Source organism: Hyperolius riggenbachi, chromosome 6 (genome assembly GCF_040937935.1).
Source record: "Hyperolius riggenbachi isolate aHypRig1 chromosome 6, aHypRig1.pri, whole genome shotgun sequence".
Classification (NCBI taxonomy): domain Eukaryota; kingdom Metazoa; phylum Chordata; class Amphibia; order Anura; family Hyperoliidae; genus Hyperolius; species Hyperolius riggenbachi.
Window position 1 is genome coordinate 298,113,960 of NC_090651.1, and position 22,244 is coordinate 298,136,203.

The 22,244-nt window shown below is 47.0% G+C and overlaps 1 protein-coding gene across 4 annotated transcripts in view; it reads left to right on the top strand.

Annotated features, from left to right (window-relative positions):
• NTF4 (neurotrophin 4) overlaps nucleotides 1-22,244 on the top strand; it is a 175,476-nt gene that overhangs the window by 147,685 nt on the left and 5,547 nt on the right. The window contains exon 1 of one of the 4 annotated variants that reach the window (XM_068242899.1): nucleotides 4,103-4,523. The exons of the other annotated variants lie outside the window; for them this stretch is intronic. The gene's annotated coding sequence lies outside the window, so the exon portion shown is untranslated. Of the gene's footprint in view, nucleotides 1-4,102; nucleotides 4,524-22,244 lie in introns of those variants that run through there. 4 annotated transcript variants of the gene reach the window in all.

The following is a 22,244-nucleotide window of genomic DNA, read 5'->3' on the forward strand; positions in this document are numbered from 1 at the left end:
TAGATCATGTATGAAATTCAAGTATAATACCACTTTAAGTGTTCTGTGGTGTGGGATCACTTTGTTAGATATTGTAATTCAGTGGTGCCTTAAAACAAGCTGTGATGGTTTTGAAAGGGAACCTGAAATAAGTAAAAAAAAAAAAGTTTCACTTACCCAGGTCTTCTCCCAGCCCCCTGCAGCCGTCCTTTGCCTATGCTGTTACTCAAAGATCTTCTGGTCCCCCGCCACGGGTACGTTTTTGTTACCTCCGACTTGTAAGTCTATGGCCACAGTGAACATCAAGCAAAGGAGGATCCGCAGTCACAGCGAAGTGATAAAAGCTGGTATTCTTTATTGGAAAAAGCCACAAAAATGACACAGGAAAGGCCACAAAATGACTGACGCGTATCGGGCTCAAAGTTCGCCCTTAATCATAGTCATGCAGATTCTAAAAGAGGCAGGGACTTTATAGCCGAAGGAGAGGGGAGGGAGAAAAAGACTCACACCCACTCCATCTGAAAAAGGCCACAACCTCTTTAAGGGAACAGAGTACATCTTATAATAAACATTACTTGGTAGAATTATCACACAATTACAAAAATACAAAAGATGTAACAGAGTACTTAAAAAACATCTGAATGTTAAAATTACGTACAAAAAGTACAAATGTAGAAAAGAGAAAATGACTGGCAACTAGAAAAAAGAAAAAGAAAAGTTTTTCTTAACAATCATATACTAGACTGATGTCCCAACGGGTGTTTAGGCCATCAGGGGAGCGGGTGCCCATACGGTGAATTCAAAAGGCCTCTCGTTTAAGGAGAAGCCTCTGATGGTCACCTCCCCTGATTGGAGAGACCACTCTTTCTACACCCTGATATTTAAAGGGATACTGTATGGGGGTCGGGGGAAAATGAGTTTAACTTACCCGGGGCTTCTAATGGTCCCCCGCAGACATCCTGTGTCCACGCAGCCACTCCCCAATGCTCCGGCCCCGCCTCCGGTTCACTTCTGGAATTTCTGACTTTAAAGTCAGAAAACCACTCCGCTTGCGTTGCCGTGTCCTTGATCCCGCTGATGGCACCAGGAGCGTACTGCGCAGGCCCAGTATGGTCTGTGTCTGCGCAGTACACTCCTGGTGACATCAGCGGGAGCGAGGACACGGCAACGCAGGCGCAGTGGTTTTCTGACTTTAAAGTCAGAAATTCCAGAAGTGAACTGGAGGCGGGGCCGGAGCATCGGTGAGAGGCTGCGCCAACACAGGATGTCTGCGGGGGACCATTAGAAGCCCCGGGTAAGTTCAGCTCATTTTCCCCCGACCCCCCTACAGTATCCCTTTAAAAGAGGTCATATTCCCATTATGACAGTTCTCAAAGTGTTTCGAAACAACAGACTTTTTGAAAGTGTTCCAGTTAGTCGCACAGTAGTGTTCACCTATCCTCGCTCGAAGATTGCGGGTGGTGCACCCCACATACTGAATGCGACAACTGGTACAAGAAATTACATAAATTGTATGTTTAGTATCACAATTGATATACTGCAAAATGGGAAAAGACCTATTAGTTGTGTATGAAAAGACAGAGGTTCTTTTATGATGACACTTACAGTAATGACATGTGATGAAACCACAGGGATAAGATCCTACTGTACTTAGCCAAATCGGGGTGCGTATAGAGGCCGGAGACCTGAAGAGGCTAGGGGATAAAAGGCACCCTAAAGTGCGTGCCTTACGAGATGAAAAGCGACATCCTTTGTCCAAAACCTGTTTTAGTTTGGGATCTGAATGTAAAACTGGGAGGTATTTTTTGATGGTATCAACAATATTCTTATATTCTAAACTATATTCTGTTACAAACGTAACAGTATCCTTCCCTGTTTGTCTATATCTGCCCTTATTACTGTCTAAAAGTTCTGTCCTAGATTTTTTGGCCACCTTGTTACGACTGTTTTTTAATTGCCTATCAGTATATCCCCGTAACCTAGACTCAATCCGACTGCACTCCTTATTAGCACCCTCTAAAGTAGAACAATTGCGAATTGCTCTGACAAATTCGCCAGTCGGTAGGGCATCAATGGTGTGTCTAGGATGACAAGAATTGGCTAAAAGGATAGAATTTCCTGATGTCGGTTTCCGAAAAGTGCATGTAGAGATTGTCTGTGACACAGGATCACCTATTAATGTGAGATCTAAATAATTAATCGAAGTTGCATGGGTATTCATTGTATATATCAAATTTAATCGATTGTCATTTAGATAATTCAAAAAAGACTCCAAAATGTCAAGAGGACCCTTCCACACTAACAACAGATCGTCTATATACCTGCCATACCATTGTATATGGGAGGCAAAAGGATTATCATCCCCAAAGATGCGGAGCTCCTCCCACCAACCCATGTATAGGTTGGCCAGGGAGGGGGAAAACTTTGCCCCCATAGAAGCTCCGCATCTCTGGAGATAAAACTGAGAATCAAAGATGAAAAAGTTGTGCGTGAGAAGGTACTCAACTGCTATGAGCAAAAAAAGACTGTAGTGAAAAATCAAAGGAGGAATATGTGGTAAGATGAAATTCTAGTGCTTGTAAAGCAAGTGCATGGGGAATAGAAGAATATAATGAGGTGACATCCAGGGTCACCCACCGGAAATTACACTTCCGCCTAAACTTGTTAAGACTGGATAGAACATGTCGAGTGTCTTGAAGATAACCCGGAAGTCTCTACACTAGGGGCTGGAGGTGTGCGTCCACCCATTCGCCCAGGCGCTCACCCAAGGAGCCAATCCCAGCAACAATTGGTCGGCCCCTTGGGGCAACGCCCGGTTTGTGAATCTTCGGGAGATGGTGGAATACGGGGAGAACAGGGTGCGATGGACATAAAAACTCAGAGAGTCGCATGGTAAGCACCCCCATGTTCACCCCGCGTTCCAGCAGCTCCCGGAGATCACAAAGGTATGCTCCTGAGTGGGGTTGCGAGCCAAGGGTAGATACACATCTCCATCCTCCAGCTGTCTCAGAGCCTCCGCTCTGTAATCCGTGGCGTCCAGGACCACCACCGCCCCACCTTTATCAGCCGAGCGTATGACAATATTGGGGTCACCGTGTAATTCATTTAGGGCCCGACGCTCGGAGGAGGTGAGGTCGGAAGGGGCCCTGGGAGCCCTGGCCAAACCACTCAATTCCCTCTCTACAAGATCCTGAAATGTATCTATTGCAGGGGATCTGGCATTAACAGGATAAAAAAAGGGATTGGAAATCTGAACAGGAACCACATCTTGCAACTCAATGCCCGATACCTTGGTATCATCTAATGAGTGCAATGTCATGAGAGTGTTAATGTCAACAAAAGAAGGGACATCACTAATTTTACTAACAGGCGGAGACTCCTGAAAGTCGGGAGCCCCAGTGTCATCAGAGAAGTGTTTCTTAACTACAAGATTTCTGACGAATTTATTCAAATCTAAAATAGTCCTGAACAAATTAAAATGATTAGAGGGTGCAAAGGAAAGTCCCCTAAAAAGGAGCGCAGTCTGATCAAGGGTAAGTACTCTACTAGAAAGATGGCCACAGTGCCTGCGCGGCCCTGAGCGTCCTGTGCAGGTGCAGTACGATAAAATCTCTACTGCGCCTGCACAGAACGAGGATGCAGTGGCCATCAACTAGCAGAATCGAAACCGAGCCACGGCGGGGGACTGGAGGATCGTTAAATACTGGCGCGGACACAGGATGGCTGCAGGGGGCTAGGAGAAGCCCTAGGTAAGTGAAGCTCTTTTTTTTCCCACTTATTTCAGGTTCCCTTTAAACTCAGAAACCTTCATCAGCCAATCAGATTTCAGTTTAATGTGGTGTGGTCAGTTAATTGATTGGTAGTGATTGGTTGCTAAGAGTTAGTGCACTTTGCACCTTGCGATTCCTCTTTGAACTGTGCTTTACTATATAAGCCAGATCATGGTGGCATCCTGAGAGTATGCAGAGTAACAGAAGGCGAGAAGCCCCAAGCTGCTAGAAGGTAAAATGCAAGGAGTAAGCAAATAGTTAACATGTGCTGCAAGCTGAGCGAATGACAGACAAACGTGCCTGACTTAGAAGGCCCGAGCCATGATGGGTACGACAGCTCGCTCTCAGTTCACCGTGCCAGTAAAAACAGCTGGAGGCCCAGCTACAAGAGGAGCCTGTCCCTGGGGGGAGCAGCTCTATGTCAGCACGTCAAGGAGGCAGCAGCTGGGTGGCATGGCCCATATCAGCCTTATCTGCGTTAGAATAGAGATGGGCGGGTTGCGATCTGCTCTTCAGTCCCCGCGCGAGGATTAACCTGAGCCTGGGGTGAAATTACAGAAGTCTATTTGATCTGCGCCGGAGGAACGTGCTCAGGTTCTTGGCCGCAGCCCAAGCTGGTGTGGATGAAAGCTATGTGATCTCTTCCGAGCCTCCGCGCAAGTGTGTATCGGTTTCTTAATATCGCAGGAGGGAGGATAATGTGAAACATACATGCTGTTTTCACCAAGTCTGATGGACTCCAGAGACGTTTGGAAACCACATCCGGAACATTTTGTATGTACCGCCACGTGCTTCTTTTCCACACATTGTAAATATTTCTTTGTATAAAGTGTACCTGTCTCGGCAGAAATCGCTGGCTTGTTTGTCAGAGTTGTTAATGCCCCAGCTGTCAGGCTTATGCTATTAGGGCCGATAATAATGTGCACGAGAGATGAAGTGGACCTGAGGAACAGACAGGGGGCGCTGACTAACACACCACTCCGTGAATACTGGTGTTATTTAGACAAAAGAGGCAGTTGCCCTGACTTGTATATTGTGCCAGATGTGGGGAACCCCTCCACCCCCGGGCCACTTGTTTCCTGCACTGCTACTCCCGCCTCCAGCACTACTGACAAATGTTTTTTTTTCATACCTTTTATATTTGTTAGTAATATGTAGAACTGGCTTGCCTAGTCTCTGCTCAGACAGCAGATATACACACTTACTAATAGCAACAAAGTGCTGAGGGACAGTATGGGGTATACGCACTAAATTGTGTTAAGAAGAATAACATGCGTAAAGTCTTAGTGCAAAATAAGTAGAGCAGACTGCAAAACATAACATGAAACCATTACGTTCTGCTCATTGTGTGCAAGACTTTACACATATAGTTCAGCTTAACGGGATTGAGTGCATACACCCCTATGATGAGGCAGTGCAAAGGGGCGCAGGAAAATTTGGGCGCACCATGCGCCGCCATAGGGCTTAATATAAATTATGGCTAAAGCGGTGCTCAGACAGTAATTTGGGCGCCATCATAGACGGAGCCCAAATTACTTTTAAAGCATCGAAATTCGTTAGCCAGCAATAGCTGGCAGCCAATTTACGTTTTTCCCTCTGAGTCAATGGGGCCCTAAAAGGGGGAATTGTAATTAACGCTGCCAGGACTTTTTCAGGAGTAGGGTGAGCTGTTTTTGGGCTTTGCCCTACGCCCAAATTTCCAAGCGCCATTTTTGCATGTATGCCCCCTATGATACCATGCCTGCACAAAACATACTAGTGCTTGCAGTGGAATAGAATAGCTCAACTACGCATATATTATTATTAAACTTTATTTATAAAGCATATTATGCAATGCTGCACAATAGATAGGGGAGACTTTACAATGTTAAACAAAGTTACACAGGGACATTACAGCGTTAAACAGAGGTACACAGAACTGTGATATAACAATAAATAATGGTGCACAGATTGCATGGTAGGGATAAATATAGAAGACGAGTCATTGGGTCCATATGGTGGTGGAGAAGAGCACACAGGGCAGAGGGTCCTGCCTAATTGGTTTACAATTTATAAGTGGGGAGGAGAGGGATATATTAGTGGGGCTGGGGTACGGCCGGGGGGGGATTGGAGCTATGAAGATGGTGGGAAAAAGATGGTCAACAGACAGGCCTTAAGACCTGTTTGAATTTGTTAAAGGTAGGTGCGAGCCTGATTGGGGGGGGGGGTAGTTCCATAGAGCACTGGCTGCTCTGGAGAAGTCCTGGAGCTTCGTAAGTGAGCAAGTAACGCAAAGGGTGGACATCCGTCGTGTGTTGGAGGATTGGAGGAGCAGAGAGAGCGGATTGGGGAGTATCTCTAGACGAGATCACAGATGTATGAAGGTTAGGTAAGGTGGATGGATTTGTATGTCAGGCAGGGCTGTTTACATTTAATTCTCAGGACTAGGACAGGGAGCCAGGGAAGGGACTTAAGAAGTGGGGTAGCAGAACAGGAGTGATAGGAGGAGTGAAAGAGCCTGGCTGCTGCGTTCATAACGGATTGCAGTGGTTGGAGTCTGGTCTCAGGAAGTCCAGAAAGGAGGGCATTGCAGTAGTTCAGATTGGAGAGATTGGAAGTGTTGCAGAGATGAAAGTGACATGACCTGGAGAAGTTCTGGATGTGGGTAGTAAAGGAGTGAGGTGACACCCCGGCAGAGGGTCTGATGGACATGTTATTGATAGTAATGGAAATGTTGAGGAGAGGACTGGATGAACAGGTGGGAAGATCATAAGTTCAGTCTAAAGGACCACACCAATAAAATAGGGAAAGAATTAAACTTACTCACTCTTACTGCTAGTCATTTAGTTCTTGTCTGGGTAGCACTTACCACAAATGGAAAAAAAACAAAAAAACAAAATCTGATATCAATCCATAATCAGTACCAATTAATAATTTACAACAGTTGAGTGCTACTGCTCACCTCAGGCTTCATGCCTACTTGTCCTGTGTAGAAATCCAGCCCTCCTACATCTGTTTTCATGCAGCCTCTTGATACCTTGGTTTTCCTCATGGAGAGCATTCCCAGACAGAAGCTTCTTGCCTGGAGATGGTCTGGTAAATGGAGTGTTTTCTTCTACCAAAACCATTTAATGCAAAACAAAGATATATCCACCGTTAAAGGTCCCTAGTGAACCTATAGGTAGGAAATAAAATGAGCAAAAGTACAACCATAGAACTCAAAAATACAGATGCCAAATCGCAAGTGTTTTCTAATGGAGAAGCAGTTAATAATACACTGGAGTACAGGTATGTATAGAAAAATGTAATAAAACAAACAAATGTTTTGTTGAGATGGAGCTCCTCTCCACCAGAACAAAAGTCTAACCTGTAATTTCTTTGAATCTCTGACTGAAAAACAAGCATGTATACAATATATGGATCTCTAATGTTCCCTAACTGGATTTGTATTTGCAACAGGTCATTGGCTTGCTAATCCATTGGAAGTGTATAACAGTTAAAGAGAAACTCCAACCTAGAATTGAACTTTATCCCAATCAGTAGCTGATACCCCCTTTTACATGAGAAATATAATGCTTTTCACAAACAGACCATCAGGGGGCGCTATATGACTGATTTTGTGCTGAAACCCCTCCCACAAGAAGCTTTGAGTACCGCGGTACTCTGGGCAAACTGCCACAATGTAACAATGTTCACAGACAGGAAATAGCTGTTTACAGCTGTCTCTAACAGCCAAAACAGCTAGGAGCAGCTACATAACCTGCCCACAGTAAAAATGTCACCATGTAATAAATGTCAGAATGTAAATCGGGGAGAGGAAAGATTTTACAATGAGCAAACACTGACTAAATCATTTATACATAATTATGGTAAAAAGTGAAGCACTTTTTACTACATTATTTTCACTGGAGTTCCTCTTTAAGGAGTTTGCCACTTACAAAAGTCAGTACTGGCGTCACTCTATATTTGTATCATTACAGATTCTCTTTCCTCGGACAGCTGGCCACTGACCATGAAAATGCAACAATTACAACCTTTAAAATCCAAACGGCTATATTATCATATAGCTGTTTGCATCTTGTTGGTATGCAGTAGAGTTTGAACTTCTTGACCTGTTCCTCATACGAACATACTGTATGCTCATGTTGGTCAGTTGGAAGACTCTGGTTGGTTTGGATCATGTGATGAATTGAGACATGAACACATGATCACAGTCAGCCAATCAGAGACTTACTAATCAACACCTTAACAAAGTGATGGCAGGCTTCTTGAATTTTTCTTGGGGGGAATTTCCGTAGAATTCATTGATCTGTAATATCTATGTGGATCAGATGTTGTGGGTTTAGAGTTGGTATAGTGCATCCTACATTACATTATTTCTGTTGACTGCTGCTGAGCAAATAAAGATCCTATTGCATCTTGGAAAGCAAGGTTATATTGTTACTTGGCTGTACTTAGGGATTTTAAAGGTTGTAATTGTTGTATATGTTTTATAAAAGCAAAATTGGTGGTGGTCCAATATGTGTACACGGGTAAAGTTGTATAGTGCAGATGCTATAAGGTGATAGTAAGTACTTTGTTATAGTCCATATCCTTTTCTGAGATCCAAGGGAAGCTGCAAAATCTGAAGCCCAACGTAAAAGCAAGCTTTTGGTTATCTACAAACTCTGGACTGCCTCTCTCTACAATCCGCATAATTGATTGGCTTTTCAGGTGCTCTAACTGGTTTGCGACAAGCAGAAAGATATGAGGAAGGCCTTCAAGTCAAAAGTTCAAAGGTCTCTCCATTCATGTTATGTTAGGCTTTAGAAGGCCAAAGGTCAAATATATCATGCTTAATCACCCATTGATGAATATAAGATGTTTATTATTTCAGAAGATCATAAACTCAATGTTTTGGAGCCTCTAAGTGTCCTTTTGTGTGTCGTGATGACCTGTTCTAATATTACTGCCTTGACACTGGAGACCTGTAAAGGTTTCAACACACTAGATACAGTATATGACCTTTTGAGAGAATATATATTTTGCTGTTAGGTTGTGCTATTATCATATAGCCGTTTGCATCTTATTGGTATGCCAAGCCCAAGCTGCCAGGCTATTCTGAGCTTGGAGGTTTCTTGGGCACTCCAGGAAGGATTATTTGGACTGTACCCAAAGGTACTCGTTGACAGCTTGCGGTAACTGCGCTTAATGGTCAATGCCAGATTAATGTTAGTAATGCTGTCAGGTTTTAGGAAACGTGTGGTTGGATAGGTGTCTGCAGAGGAGCAGAGTTTGGAGATCTGGCACAGGAGCTAGAGGACGGTCTGCAGACAATGAGCTATGTCTCTTGGCAATCTAGATTTGAAAGCTAGCAGCTATTTTTAAGTACGATATCTGTTTTTTATTATGTGATTTTGCAGCGTTTATCTTGCAGTTGTCTTCAGCAAGGACTGAACCCAAAAATAATTGACATCATTATCTTCAAAACATATGTAGGCATTTCCTTTGCATCTGGTGCACTGCAGTTATTCACAAAATTTTTTGCAAACTGTAAAGATCTGGATCCGTTAAAGCATAATATACAGTAGGCCTTATACAGCATTGTATAGCAAATCTGTGAGACTTAAAGTGGCCACACACCATAATTTTTTTTAAAATATCTGTTCAATTCAAGAATAGCAATCAATTTTTCTGACTGCTTGTAACAATTCAAAAATCTGACCAATGTACCACACACCTATGTTAATTTTTCCCCAATCATTGAAATTCAAAAAATTGATTGGAAATCAAAAAATTGATTGGAGCTGTGCATCTTGATAAAGTTGGTCTGAAATTTCCAACATGTCCAATCTCCAAAAATCGAAAAGAACGAGAAATTCGATCGGATTTAACGATCGCAAACAAAGAAAAGCTTTCGATTTTTCGGGACAAACAATCGAAATTATCAAATTGGTGAAAAAGTGGATCTTTTGATTGAATGGTGTGTGGCCATTTTAATTCAATTCACTTTTTCTCCTAGGAGATACGTTTTCATCTTCTGTTTAACCCTTTAGCAGCCAAATAAAGTAAAACTATTTGGCTGTAGGGCCGAATTTTTCCTGCAGCTGGGGAAGTGTGCCTTTCCCAGCCTGGCAGGCTCGGCAGGGTATGCAGAGTGGGCGGCAGGGAGCTTTCATACATACTGCATACCAGTCCGGACTGCTGGATCGGCTTCTTCGTCCTCCACCACGGCGGTGATGTAATCCCGACGTGTCTTCTCGGTATTAATCACATGATACGACATGTGATCGGGATCCAGGAGACCATGTCAGCGTTACAGCACCACCCGGTGGTGGAAGAGGGGTGATGGACAAATCTCTTCCATCACCCCTCTTCCACCACCAGGTGGGGCTGTAACGCTGACTGATATGACATGTGATCGGGACCCAGAAGACCTGTCGAAAGTTTAGGGCTGCCAATGGAGGAAGAGAAGAAGGAACAGGTAAATATAACTGCTCCCTGCCACCCGCTCATTTGACTGCACTAGATATGGCAACAGAGACTTAGAATGCACCAGCAGTTTTTAAACGAAAAATTTCATTTGAAGCTGCTAATGGGTTAAAGTAACTTCTCAACATTCTACAATTGAAAAATTACCAAAAAGTAGGTGGAAAAATACTGTCAATTATTCTGAGTATTTTCTTACTGCTAAAATGCCTTGTATTGATAAGGTGTGAAAAGAACCCAGAGGAGAAAAGGTAGGCAAAAAAAGTGAATTGAATAAGGGTTGCTGTATCTATTGCCATCGATGTGGACTCATGATACCCCATGGGGCAAGGATGCATTGAGATTTGTCAGATGCAGAAGTACATTGTGGAGCGTTTTTTTATCTGTAAGAATCATTTAGATTAAGACAATGCGTCAGTGTGTGATTGGGTTGCAAGATAATTTGTTCTATCCCCTCACCATTGGGAGAATATACATTCGCCAAACCATGGATGGCTACTCCTGATCGGAGACAAAGCTGCCTAAGGTAAGTACAGAGGCATGTCCATGCTGTGTGGTAAACACAAATGTGATGGCGGCAGGTATTGAGCCACCTAAGGTAATTAGGTGGCTCAATACCTGCCGCCATCACATTTGTGTTCTTCTGCTGCCACCACCACTGGGGTCCTCTGCATGGAAGAAGCGCCAATATACAGATCCAAGAGCTACAACTGGTTTGCTAAAGACCAATGGGAATCTTCCCTGCCAGGGAGGATTCTCATTGGTCCACTGAGCGGTCGACCAATGAAAGTCCTCCCTTATGCCGAGGAAGGATTCCCATTGGTCTTTTGTAACCAATGGAAGCCTGATGCTTCTGATGGAACTCTCAGATCTCTATACTGGCGATTCTTCTCATCAGAGGACCTGAGCGGAGGTGGCAGCAGAGGAACACAAATGTGACGGCGGCAGTGCGACCGCTACAGGATCAGTTTTTCATCCAGTACAGTGTGAATAAGGCTTTTTTATTTGTGCTATGCTTGCGAATGATCACTTCTAAAAGTATTTTAAATAGTGATAATCATTAACAGACTGTTCCCCTCCCTGCTTACACCTGTCTGACACGGCTGTACTTGGCAGGCTTTGGTTCTCCATATCATTTGTTATGTATATAGTGCTTGGGGAGTCCCAGTGTAAAACTCTCACTGGGGCCCAGAGCTGGTACTGGCTTTGTATGGCCTCTGGTGGAGGAATAGGGTAATATCTCATTTCCTGATTTACAACTCATTTGTCTCAATGTCAAGCAAAAAGTTATCCTCATGCTACAAAATGTATTGAGTCAATTAAGGTTTATTAGCTCACACCTCATGTAGCAGGCAGATGATGGGGCTTCATTAGGAGGGTCTTTCCTAAGCTGTAAGAACTCAGCATTTGACTCCTCTGAATGATCCTCAGATAACAATGGCCATTCTGTGTGTGATGCAGACATGACTGGGCTGTTGGTGATTAGCAGCAAATCCACATCCACATAAATGGGTTGCACTCGCCTTTAGCAAGATCATGGTTGCATTTGGTTTTCCTCACCTGTAGAGGAGCGATGGAGACTGGCAGCTCTGCACCATCTGTAGCTTAAGACTGAGGTATTTTATTTTAATCATATAAGCCTGATTGTGTTTTTACAGGTTTTCCATTGCTTTCATACTGAATGTATATTCAGCACGGAGAATAAGTTCCAGATCCACTGGCTTATTTAAATCTGTACTGATTCCCTGGCTGGAATTACTTCTTGGCAATAAGTATGTTGTAGATCTTCCATGTGCATACGTCAAGGAAGAGCGCCCAGTAAGCCCAGTAGTAGAATAATGGAAAATTTACAGATATTTTACTATTAAAGTGTAAAACAGTAGTTAAATATTGGTATAAAATACAGATATTTTACTATAGCTAAGGTACAGAAGCAGCTTGTGCTGGACCAGTGGGCTGCAGGAGGATTCTGGGAAACCGGTCTGGACCATCCACCAGCTTCCCACCAACTAACTTCATGTCCACTTTAATAAACACACATTTGATACAGATTCACCTTATAGATCCAAAGAAATCCTCCATTAGAAGATATAGGAAGGTCTGTTCTCATAGCAGAGTTCCCTTTTAGGATACAGACAAGCATGCCTCTGCACACAGGCAAAGGTGAAACATTTTTTACTACTATTGTTTGGCTTGCTGCCAATGAGGGAGTTTCTAGACAAGCCACCTTCTTTCACAAGGCTTTCCCCATCTGTGGTTCGGGATTAGCAGGTTTACAGAATGTTGCTGCTCAGCCGCATAGCAGGTCGAGACCCAGCAGCTCCAGTCAAGTATGGATTTGACTTAATTGCTGTATAAATGAGCAAAGTATGTCAGAAGGAAGCGAGCTGGAAGGGGAGCGCGTTCACCTCTTTCTCTGGGACGTCACGTGCTTCCAGGCACAAGAATGTGACAAGAGAATGTGCTAAGTGCAGGACTTCCTTTCTGGCCGATTTATTGCCAGTTGCCTCGATTTACTGTTTGTGACAGAGAGGTTCATCCTTGTGCAGGTGGGCATAGTAGTGTAATCGCTGTCTCCAGATAAGTGGGAAGATTGCTTGTGTCTGGCCGAGATTCCAATGTTTTCTGCCGCAATGCACAGCCTGAGGCGCAGCTGAAATATGCTCCTCCCCTCCTCCAGCTACTGCTGCTAATCTCCACCAATAGCGCTAAGTTGTCCTTGTCTCAGTCCCAGTGGGGAACAGCACAGGGGACAGATTTTAGTTCAGAAGGCAAAGAGGAGGTCCCTTTCAAGTCTTAAATCTTGCTTGTACCTAATAGTTACCTGGTTACCTACAAATTAAAGTACACCTGGACTGAGAGGAATATGGAGGCTGACTTATTTATTTCTTTTTAAACAATGCACATTGCCTGGCTGTCCTGCTGATCCTCTACCTCTAATACTTTTAGCCATAGTCGTACTATGTATGCGTCGATGGTGAGTTGGGCGCCGGAAGAGCCAAATGACTGCTCTCCCTGCTGCCACAAAACGCCCCGGCAGCGTTACAAATACTATTCCCCCTCCGAATTGTTGCAACTCGGAGGAAGATTTAATTTGGAGTGCCAAATTACCCTTACGTATTACATTGCTGCTACGGGGCGCCTGGTTTTGGCACTCAGTGGTGAGCGCCGTGCACCAAAACCACTTGCTTCGAGCCATAGACCCTGAACAAATATGCAGATGAGATGCTCTGACTGGATTAGCCACATGCTTGTTTCAGCCAAAGAGATCAGCAGGGCTGCCAGGCAACTGGTATTGTCGAAAAGGAAACAAATATGGCAGCCTCCATATCCCTCTCAATTCAGGTGTTCTTTAAGATAAAGGTTGGAAAATCTGTTTAACTTATCTTATATTAATAATAATAATTCCAACATTTATATCATGCTTTTCTCCTGTCGGACTCAAAGTGCTTTAGAGCTGCAGCCACTGGGACGCGCTCAGCAGGCAGTAGCAGTGTTAGGGAGTCTTTCCCAAGGACTCCTCACTGAATAGGTGCTGCTTACTGAACAGGAAGAGCCGAGATTCTTATAACGTAGATGCAGTTACATCAGACATCGTACCCTGAAGCACAAAAGTTATCTCACAAGTTATCACACATTCCTTTCCTCACCGATTTGTATAATAACGTCTCAGCACCTATCAAGGAAAAAGACAACTTGTGCCTGACAAACTAAAACCTAAAGTGACTTTTTCACTGTGTTTTATAGCACTTTTATAAAGTACAGCTGTAGCGAGAGGGATGTGGAGGCTGCCATATTTATTGCATTTTAACCATTTCAGCCCGCGGGTTGTTTTCACCTTATGGACGAGAGGAATTTTCGCATTTCAGCGCTCCTCCCATTCACTCCCCAATAACGTTGTCACTACTTAACCCAACAAAATGATCTATACTTTGTATTTTCCACCACCAAATAGGCTTTCTTTGGGTGCTACATTATGCTAAGAATTATATTATTCTAAATAATGTAATGGGAATAGTTAAAAAATGGATAAAATTCATTATTTCTAAGTTTTCCGCCATTATGGTTTTAAATAAAACTGTGGATAAAAGCCACACATTTTATTTGCCCATTTATCCCGGTTATTGCAACGTTTTAATTATATCCCTAGCAGGGATGCTCGGATGTGCCTCATCCACGAATTCGGCAATCCGCGTGGTTGCAAAAAAAAAATCCGCATGCGGCCCCGCCGCATGCGGATTTTCGTCCACGCAACCACGCAGATTTTCTGCCGTGAATGGCGTAATCACGCGTGGATTCCCGCCCGGAGGCGGATTTTCTTTTAACGTTAATAACAAAGCCCCCATACATGCTACAATCCCCCAAATTGCATGGATTATCTAGGTGATAAGGGGCAACATAACTTGAACATAAAAAATTCCAAAATTTTATTTTTTTTTAATGGCTTTTAAAGACAAATCACCACTGTAAATGGGGCTATTAATTGGTAATACGTGGTTTTAAAAAGGGATATGCGCGTTAAGCAATCAAAGAGGTGAAGGCGAGTTCCAATGGCACTTGGTGGCGAAGGTACCGCTGGAGGAGGATGAGTGGCTGACGCCAAAAAGGCCCCAGAGAGGTTTTTGTAATTTGTTTTTTTTTTTTGTTTGTTTTTTTTTGCAGCAATTAGCAATGACATCGCAGCAGAGTTGTCAGTGGACATGGGCAGTGTGAACGCAGAGTGCAGTGGTGGTAGCGACTGAGTTAGGAGAAGGACTATGCGGGCGGTCAGTTCAGCAGCACAGAAGGACCACGGCAACATACTGGTAGTAGTAGTAGCAGCACAGCGTCATAGTGCTGGCCAAAAAATTAAATGCACCCGGTGACCCGGGCAGTGTGAACGCAGACAGAGTACATTGGTGGAAGCGAGTGAGTCGGGAGGAGGAGGACAATGCAGGCGGTCAATTCAGCAGCACAGAAGGACCATGGCAACATACTGGTGGTAGTAGTAGCAGCACAGCGTCATAGTGCTGGCCAAAAAATTAAATGCACCCGGTGACCCGGGCAGTGTGAACGCAGACAGAGTACATTGGTGGAAGCGATTGAGTCAGGAGGAGGAGGACAATGCGGGCGGTCAGTTCAGCAGCACAGAACAGAAGGACCATGGCAACATACTGGTGGTAGTAGTAGCAGCACAGCGTCATAGTGCTGGCCAAAAAATTAAATGCACCCAGTGACCCGGGCAGTGTGAACGCAGAGTGCAGCAGCGGGAAGCGACTGAGTCAGGAGAAGTAGGACAATGCGGGCGGTCAGTTCAGCAGCAGCAGCACAGAAGGACCATGCCAACATACTGGTGGTAGTAGTAGCAGCACAGCGTCATAGTGCTGGCCAAAAAATTAAATGCACCCGGTGACCCGGGCAGTGTGAACGCAGACAGAGTACATTGGTGGAAGCGACTGAATCAGGAGGAGGAGGACAATGCGGGCGGTCAGTTCAGCAGCACAGAAGGACCATGGCAACATACTGGTGGTAGTAGTAGTAGCACAGCGTCATAGTGCTGGCCAAAAAATTAAATGCACCCAGTGACCCGGGCAGTGTGAACGCAGAGTGTATTAGCGACTGAGTCAGGAGGACAAAGCGGGCGGTCAGTTCAGCAGCTCAGAAGGAGGACCATGGCAACTTACTGGTAGTAGTACCATAACACCAAAAAATTAACCAAGGTAGGCACTAGGCAGGTAGTAACTGTCTTTATAAAGGCAGGCATAGTTAACAACAGCACATGCAGCAGCCACTTCATGTCCCCCTGTGTCCGACAATAGGGGCCAGGAACTCACCTTCCACCCAAGCCTGGTTGATTTTCAGGAAGGTGAGTTTGTCCACAGAGGCGTGGGAGAGCCGAGAGCGCTTCTCTGTGACCACGCCACCGGCCGCACTAAAGCATCTCTCTGAGAGGACACTGGAAGGAGGGCAGGATAGGAGTTCCAGGGCGTACTGGGAAAGCTCGCTCCAGATGTCCAGTCTCTTGACCCAGTACTCCAAGGGGTCCACGAGGCTGTCGGTGTCATTGAGCCCGCTGGATGACCCCATATAGTCAGACACCATGGTGGTCAGTCGTTGCTTGTGCTGGTTGGTGGTGGATGCTGTGGCGGGCACCTCTGTTCTGGGCTGCTGCACTGCATACAGGCTCTTGCTTAGGCTCTTCAGGTTTCCGGGGCGCCAGTTGCTGCTGCTGGTGCTGGTGGTTGTTGTTGTGCTGCTAGTGGCAATGGCAGGCACCTCTTGCTGGCTTGGCAGAGCAGTTACAGTGGGGGTGGAAGGCTGGGGGAATGCTTCCAGTAGTCTGCGCAGAAGGGCCTCCTTCAACTCCCTTGTGCGTTGCTCGGTGGTGGATGGTGTCATTAAGTCTCCCAGCTTCCCCTTCAGACGGGGATCAAGCATCAAGGTAATCCAGATGTCCTCCCTTGAACGCATCTGGATCACCCGGGGGTCCCTGCGAAGGCAGCGCAACATGTGCACAGCCATGGGAAACAAGTGGGCCCTGCCAGCAAGATCTTCCTCGTCCTCGCCATTGTCCCATAACGCATGCCTGTCCTCTTCCTGTGCCATGTTGTTGTCCTCCTCAAACCGCCATCCACGTTCAACGCCTGCTGCACTCTGCTCCTCCTCCTCATTCAGGTTAGGGACCTCCAACTCTTCCACTACCTGCTGTGAGCCCTCCTCTGAGCTGAACTGTGCTGCCATCTGCTCCTGTTCTTCCAACTGCCTCAGGGCTTCATCCCCACGCTCAATTAAATTGTCCATTGCCTGCTCCAGTAGACAAACCAAGGGCACCCACTGGCACACAGAGGCCCGCTCCTCACTGACCATCTTGGTTGCCTCCAGGAAGGGACTCAGCACCAGGCATACTTGCTTCATCAGTGTCCACTGAGTGGCAGTAATCATGGGGACTGTGCTGACACAGCCGCTCCAACATGGCCAGAGTCGAATTCCAGCGAACTGGCATGTCGATGATCAGCCGGTGTTGTGGCCTTCCATACTGCTGCTGTAAGGTGGACAAGAGTGCAGAGGCAGTGGCTGACAGGTGGAAAAAACGTACCACCGCCCGGGCATCCTGCAGCAGCTCGCTCATCCCCTGGTAGGTGCGCAAGAAGCGCTGCACCACAAGACTGAGCACGTGGGCCAAGCAGGGGATGTGCTGGAGGTTTCCCTGCTGCACTGCTGCCACCAGGTTGGCCCCGTTATCGGCTGCCACATACCCCACTTCCAGGCCTCTGGGGGTCAGCCACCTCCGCTCCTGCTTCCTGAGGGCGGCCAGGACGTTGGTGGCCGTAAGCCTCTCCTTCCCCAGGGTCACCAATTTTAAAAGGGCTTGGCAGTGCCGAGGCTTGGCGCTGCTGCTGCCGAGGCGGGCTTGCTTTCCAGGTGCAGAGGGAGTGTCGTGACAGGACCCTTCTGCATCCCCCCTGATCCCACGTGGTGGCACCACTAGCTGGGCTGATGCGCTCTTGTCCTCCCTCCCTTCCATCAGTGTTATCCAGTGGGCCGTAAAGGACAGGTAGCGACCTGTCCCAAATCTGCTACTCCATGAGTCCATGGTCACGTGGACCCGCTTGCCCACAGAGTAGTCCAGGGAACGGGCCACATTTTCCACCGCAAACTTGTGGAGTGCTGGGATCGCGCTCCTGCTGAAATAGTGGCGACTGGGGACTTGCCACTCGGAGATGCCAAATTGGAGCAGCGTCTGCATGGCGCTCCCCTCCTGCACCAGGGAGTAGGGAAGCAGCTGTGATGCCATGGCCCGGGCCAGCAAGCTATTTAGTTTGCGGATCCGCCTGTGGCTTGGAGGCAGAGGCTTGGTCAGACCCTGAAAGGTGTCGCTCAGCAGGGTCTGACGACGCTGGGATGCAGGGGAGACAGAGGAGAGAGACGAACACTGGCTGCCAGCCTCAATGTCTGTGTCCTGAGTAGCCGAGGTGGAAGAGCGCTTGCGTGCTACTACTGCTGCTGCTGTGGGGGATTCACGACCCTGAGGGAGGGATGATGCTGCTGTGCTGGTGGGCCTTCTGCTCTCAGGAACCCCTGCCAGCAGTGCCTGCTTCCTCTTAAACTCCGCATACTCGCGGCAGTGGCGGCTTCTCAGGTGGCCCTGGAGGGATGAGGTACCCATCTTGCTCAGACTTTTCCCACGGCTCAATCTTTTGCTGCATAACCTGCACACCGCATACCTTTTGTCATCAGTACATTCATCAAAGCAATCCCACACTGGTGACTTTAATTTACTGCGGCCCCCACTAGCAGAGGGTGCAGCGGAACAATGTGTGGTAGTAGTTGCCGGGGGTTGCATGGTGGTGGTGCCGGCTGAAGCAGTGTCCTGTCTACTTCCTCCACGCCCACTGCTGCCGATGCCCCTGCCCCTGCCTGACATATGGCGATATCCTTGCCTAGGCCGAGGTGACTCGTCATCCTGCTCTGCCTCTGACCATTCTTCCACGGACTCAGCAGGCTGCACATAGTTAGGGTCCACAACGTCGTCATCATCAGCAGCATCATCATAATCCAGCTCTTCCTCTGACTCCCCTGCCTCCTCTTCTGTCCCTACATCCCCAGACAAAGACCCCTCTTCTTCATCACCAGAACTCAACAACGCTTGTGATTGTGGCCCGATCTCAATCTCTGCCACATCAGTCCCCAGTAAGTCCTGAGCTTCTTGCATCAGCAGGTTCCCAGATGCCGGACTGAGGGACAGAACGCTGTCATCCTGGGAGGGCTGCTGACCAGTGGGTGCTGGGGTGGATGTCACAACAAGCGTGGGACGTTGGCTGCTGCTGCTGCTGCTGCTTGGAGTGGTGCTCACAGTAGAGGTCTGGGAGGAAGTCATGATGTCCATGAGTACGTCAGGTTCCATTTGCTCAACCACCACACGGGGACCAGAAACTTTAATATATTTGAAAAATGGCGTCCGCTGACTCGGCCCAGGCTTTGCTGCCCCCCTTTCTGCTGCATCACGACCACATACAGCTGGGCGTCCTCTCACTGGACGTGGAGCAGTCCCAGAAGTGGCTGAGGCAATTGAACTCCCTTTCCTCTCACCCAGCGAAACCCTGCCAGACATGTTGCTAGTAATGAATCACTGGATGCAGTGGGCACAGTACAAGGTCACTGAAGGATGCACCAGGCACAGTACAACGGCACTGAAGGATGCAGTGGGCACAGCAGTGGGCACTGGATATACAACTAGGTCACTGAAGGATGCAGTGGGCACAGTACAAGGTCACTGAAGGATGCACCAGGCACAGTACAAGGTCACTGAAGGATGCAGTGGGCACAGCAGTGGGCACTGGATATACAACTAGGTCACTGAAGGATGCAGTGGGCACATTACAAGGTCACTGAAGGATGCACCAGGCACAGTACAACGGCACTTAAGGATGCAGTGGGCACAGTACAAGGTCACTGAAGGATGCAGTGGGCACAGCAGTGGGCACTGGATATACAACTAGGTCACTGAAGGATGCAGTGGGCACAGTACAAGGTCACTGAAGGATGCAGTGGGCACAGCAGTGGGCACTGGATATACAACTAGGTCACTGAAGGATGCAGTGGGCACAGTACAAGGTCACTGAAGGATGCAGTGGGCACAGCAGTGGGCACTGGATATACAACCAGGTCACTGAAGGATGCAGTGGGCACAGTACAAGGTCACTGAAGGATGCAGTGGGCACAGTACAAGGTCACTGAAGGATGCAGTGGGCACAGCAGTGGGCACTGGATATACAACTAGGTCACTGAAGGATGCAGTGGGCACAGCAGTGGGCACTGGATATACAACTAGGTCACTGAAGGATGCAGTGGGCACAGTACAAGGTCACTGAAGGATGCAGTGGGCACTGGATATACAACTAGGTCACTGAAGGATGCAGTGGGCACAGTACAAGGTCACTGAAGGATGCAGTGGGCACAGCAGTGGGCACTGGATATACAACTAGGTCACTGAAGGATGCAGTGGGCACAGCAGTGGGCACTGGATATACAACTAGGTCACTGAAGGATGCAGTGGGCACAGTACAAGGTCACTGAAGGATGCAGTGGGCACAGCAGTGGGCACTGAATATACAACTAGGTCACTGAAGGATGCAGTGGGCACAGTACAAGGTCACTGAAGGATGCAGTGGGCACAGCAGTGGGCACTGGATATACAACTAGGTCACTGAAGGATGCAGTGGGCACAGTACAAGGTCACTGAAGGATGCAGTGGGCACAGCAGTGGGCACTGGATATACAACTAGGTCACTGAAGGATGCAGTGGGCACACAAGGATGTCACACTGTGTAATGAGATGCTTACATGCCAGCGAGCGAGCAGTGGGCACTGGGCACGGCACAAGGTCACTGACAGAATGAATGAACAGCGCTGGCAGAGAGTGGTGGTGCCGGCGGTGTGACTGGCTGCCTGCAAATAGTACAAGTGAAGTGTATAACTGTCACTGAAATAATATACAAGTGTGTAATGAGATGCTTATATGCAAGCGAGCGAGCAGTGGGCACTGGGCACGGCACAAGGTCACTGACAGAATGAATTAACAGCGCTGGCAGAGAGTGGCGGCGCCAGCGGTGTGACTGGCTGCCTGCAAATAGTACAAGTGTATAACTGTCACTGGAATATACAAGTGAACACTGCAGCTGCACTAACCTGCCTGCCTGCACTACACACAGATAATCCCCACTCCCACTACACTGACTACACTGCAGCACTGAACCTGCCTGCACTACACACAATTAAATAATCACTAGACTCCCACACTCCCACTACACTACACTGACTACAACTAACTACAGCAATCACTCACTGACTAGCTAACTGTGTACAGTATAGGAGCAGTGTTAGCAAAAAAAAACGCTTTGTTTTTAACACAATAAATGCACTTGCTCAAACAACAATGGCCTGGAGATAATCCTCTCAGCACCACAGTCTAGCAAGGACAGAGCTTTTCCATCATGGCCGCCGCTTTATATTCAGGAGGGGAGGGCATAGCTCCCCTCCTGTGATTGGTTGCTAGGGCCTGGCTGGGGCCCTCTGATTGGTCTGCATTGTGTCACTTCCGCATAGTTTGACGCATTTCCGCTAACCACGACTTCAGCGCCGGGTTTCACGAGCGTGAATGCGGATTTTTGTCCGCATTCACGCGAAGCCGAAGCAGATTTTCGTGGTTGAGAATCTATTCACGGCTTAGCGTGTCCGAGGCGGAATGCGTCAAAATGGTTGTGAATCCACGCGTAAGCGTGATCACGACCTGGCGGTGAGCACCACTGATCCCTAGTACAATGTATGGTGACAATATTTTATTTGGAAATAAAGGTGCATTTTTTAAGTTTCACATCCATCACTAATCACAAGCCCAAAATTGAATAATAATATACCCCACTAATCTTACATATTAAAATCCCTAATGTATGTAGGTGTAATATTACTATTTGGCCACAAGATGTCCTTGCGCATTATTCCCAATTCACGTACAATTAGTCCGTTAAATAGGAAGTAATGCATGTAATCACGGGGGCCTACAAGGGAGATGAATGGGAACAAAATTCCCATTCCTTCATCTAACGATCAGCGGCGGGAGCAGCGAAAATGAGCGAGCGGGAGGCAGCGTAGCAGCACCGACTGAGAATGATCTCTGTTTTTGAACAAAAACAGTGATCATTCTCGGCGGACATGCACGGATTGGTGCAGGGGACTTCTGTCCCCTGCCACCAATCCCGCCAGTCGCCGGGACAATTGCAATCACGGGCTTCCACCCGCACAATCACATGTGTGAGATCTGAGAAGCAGAGAAGGAGGTAAATAGGATACAAGGGTGGGCCAGAAGGATGAAAGAGGCGTGTTTTATGGGCACAGCGCAATCTGTTCTTCCATACCTCTCTGATAAACAGGGAGACAGGGAGATTTCACCAATTCGCTTAGGGAGAGGGAGAGTTGATCAATCCAACCACCTATATACGGTTATATACTGGGTACCACATACAGTACAGCACCAGTATCTGTTCATACATAGCACCAGTATCATGGCCG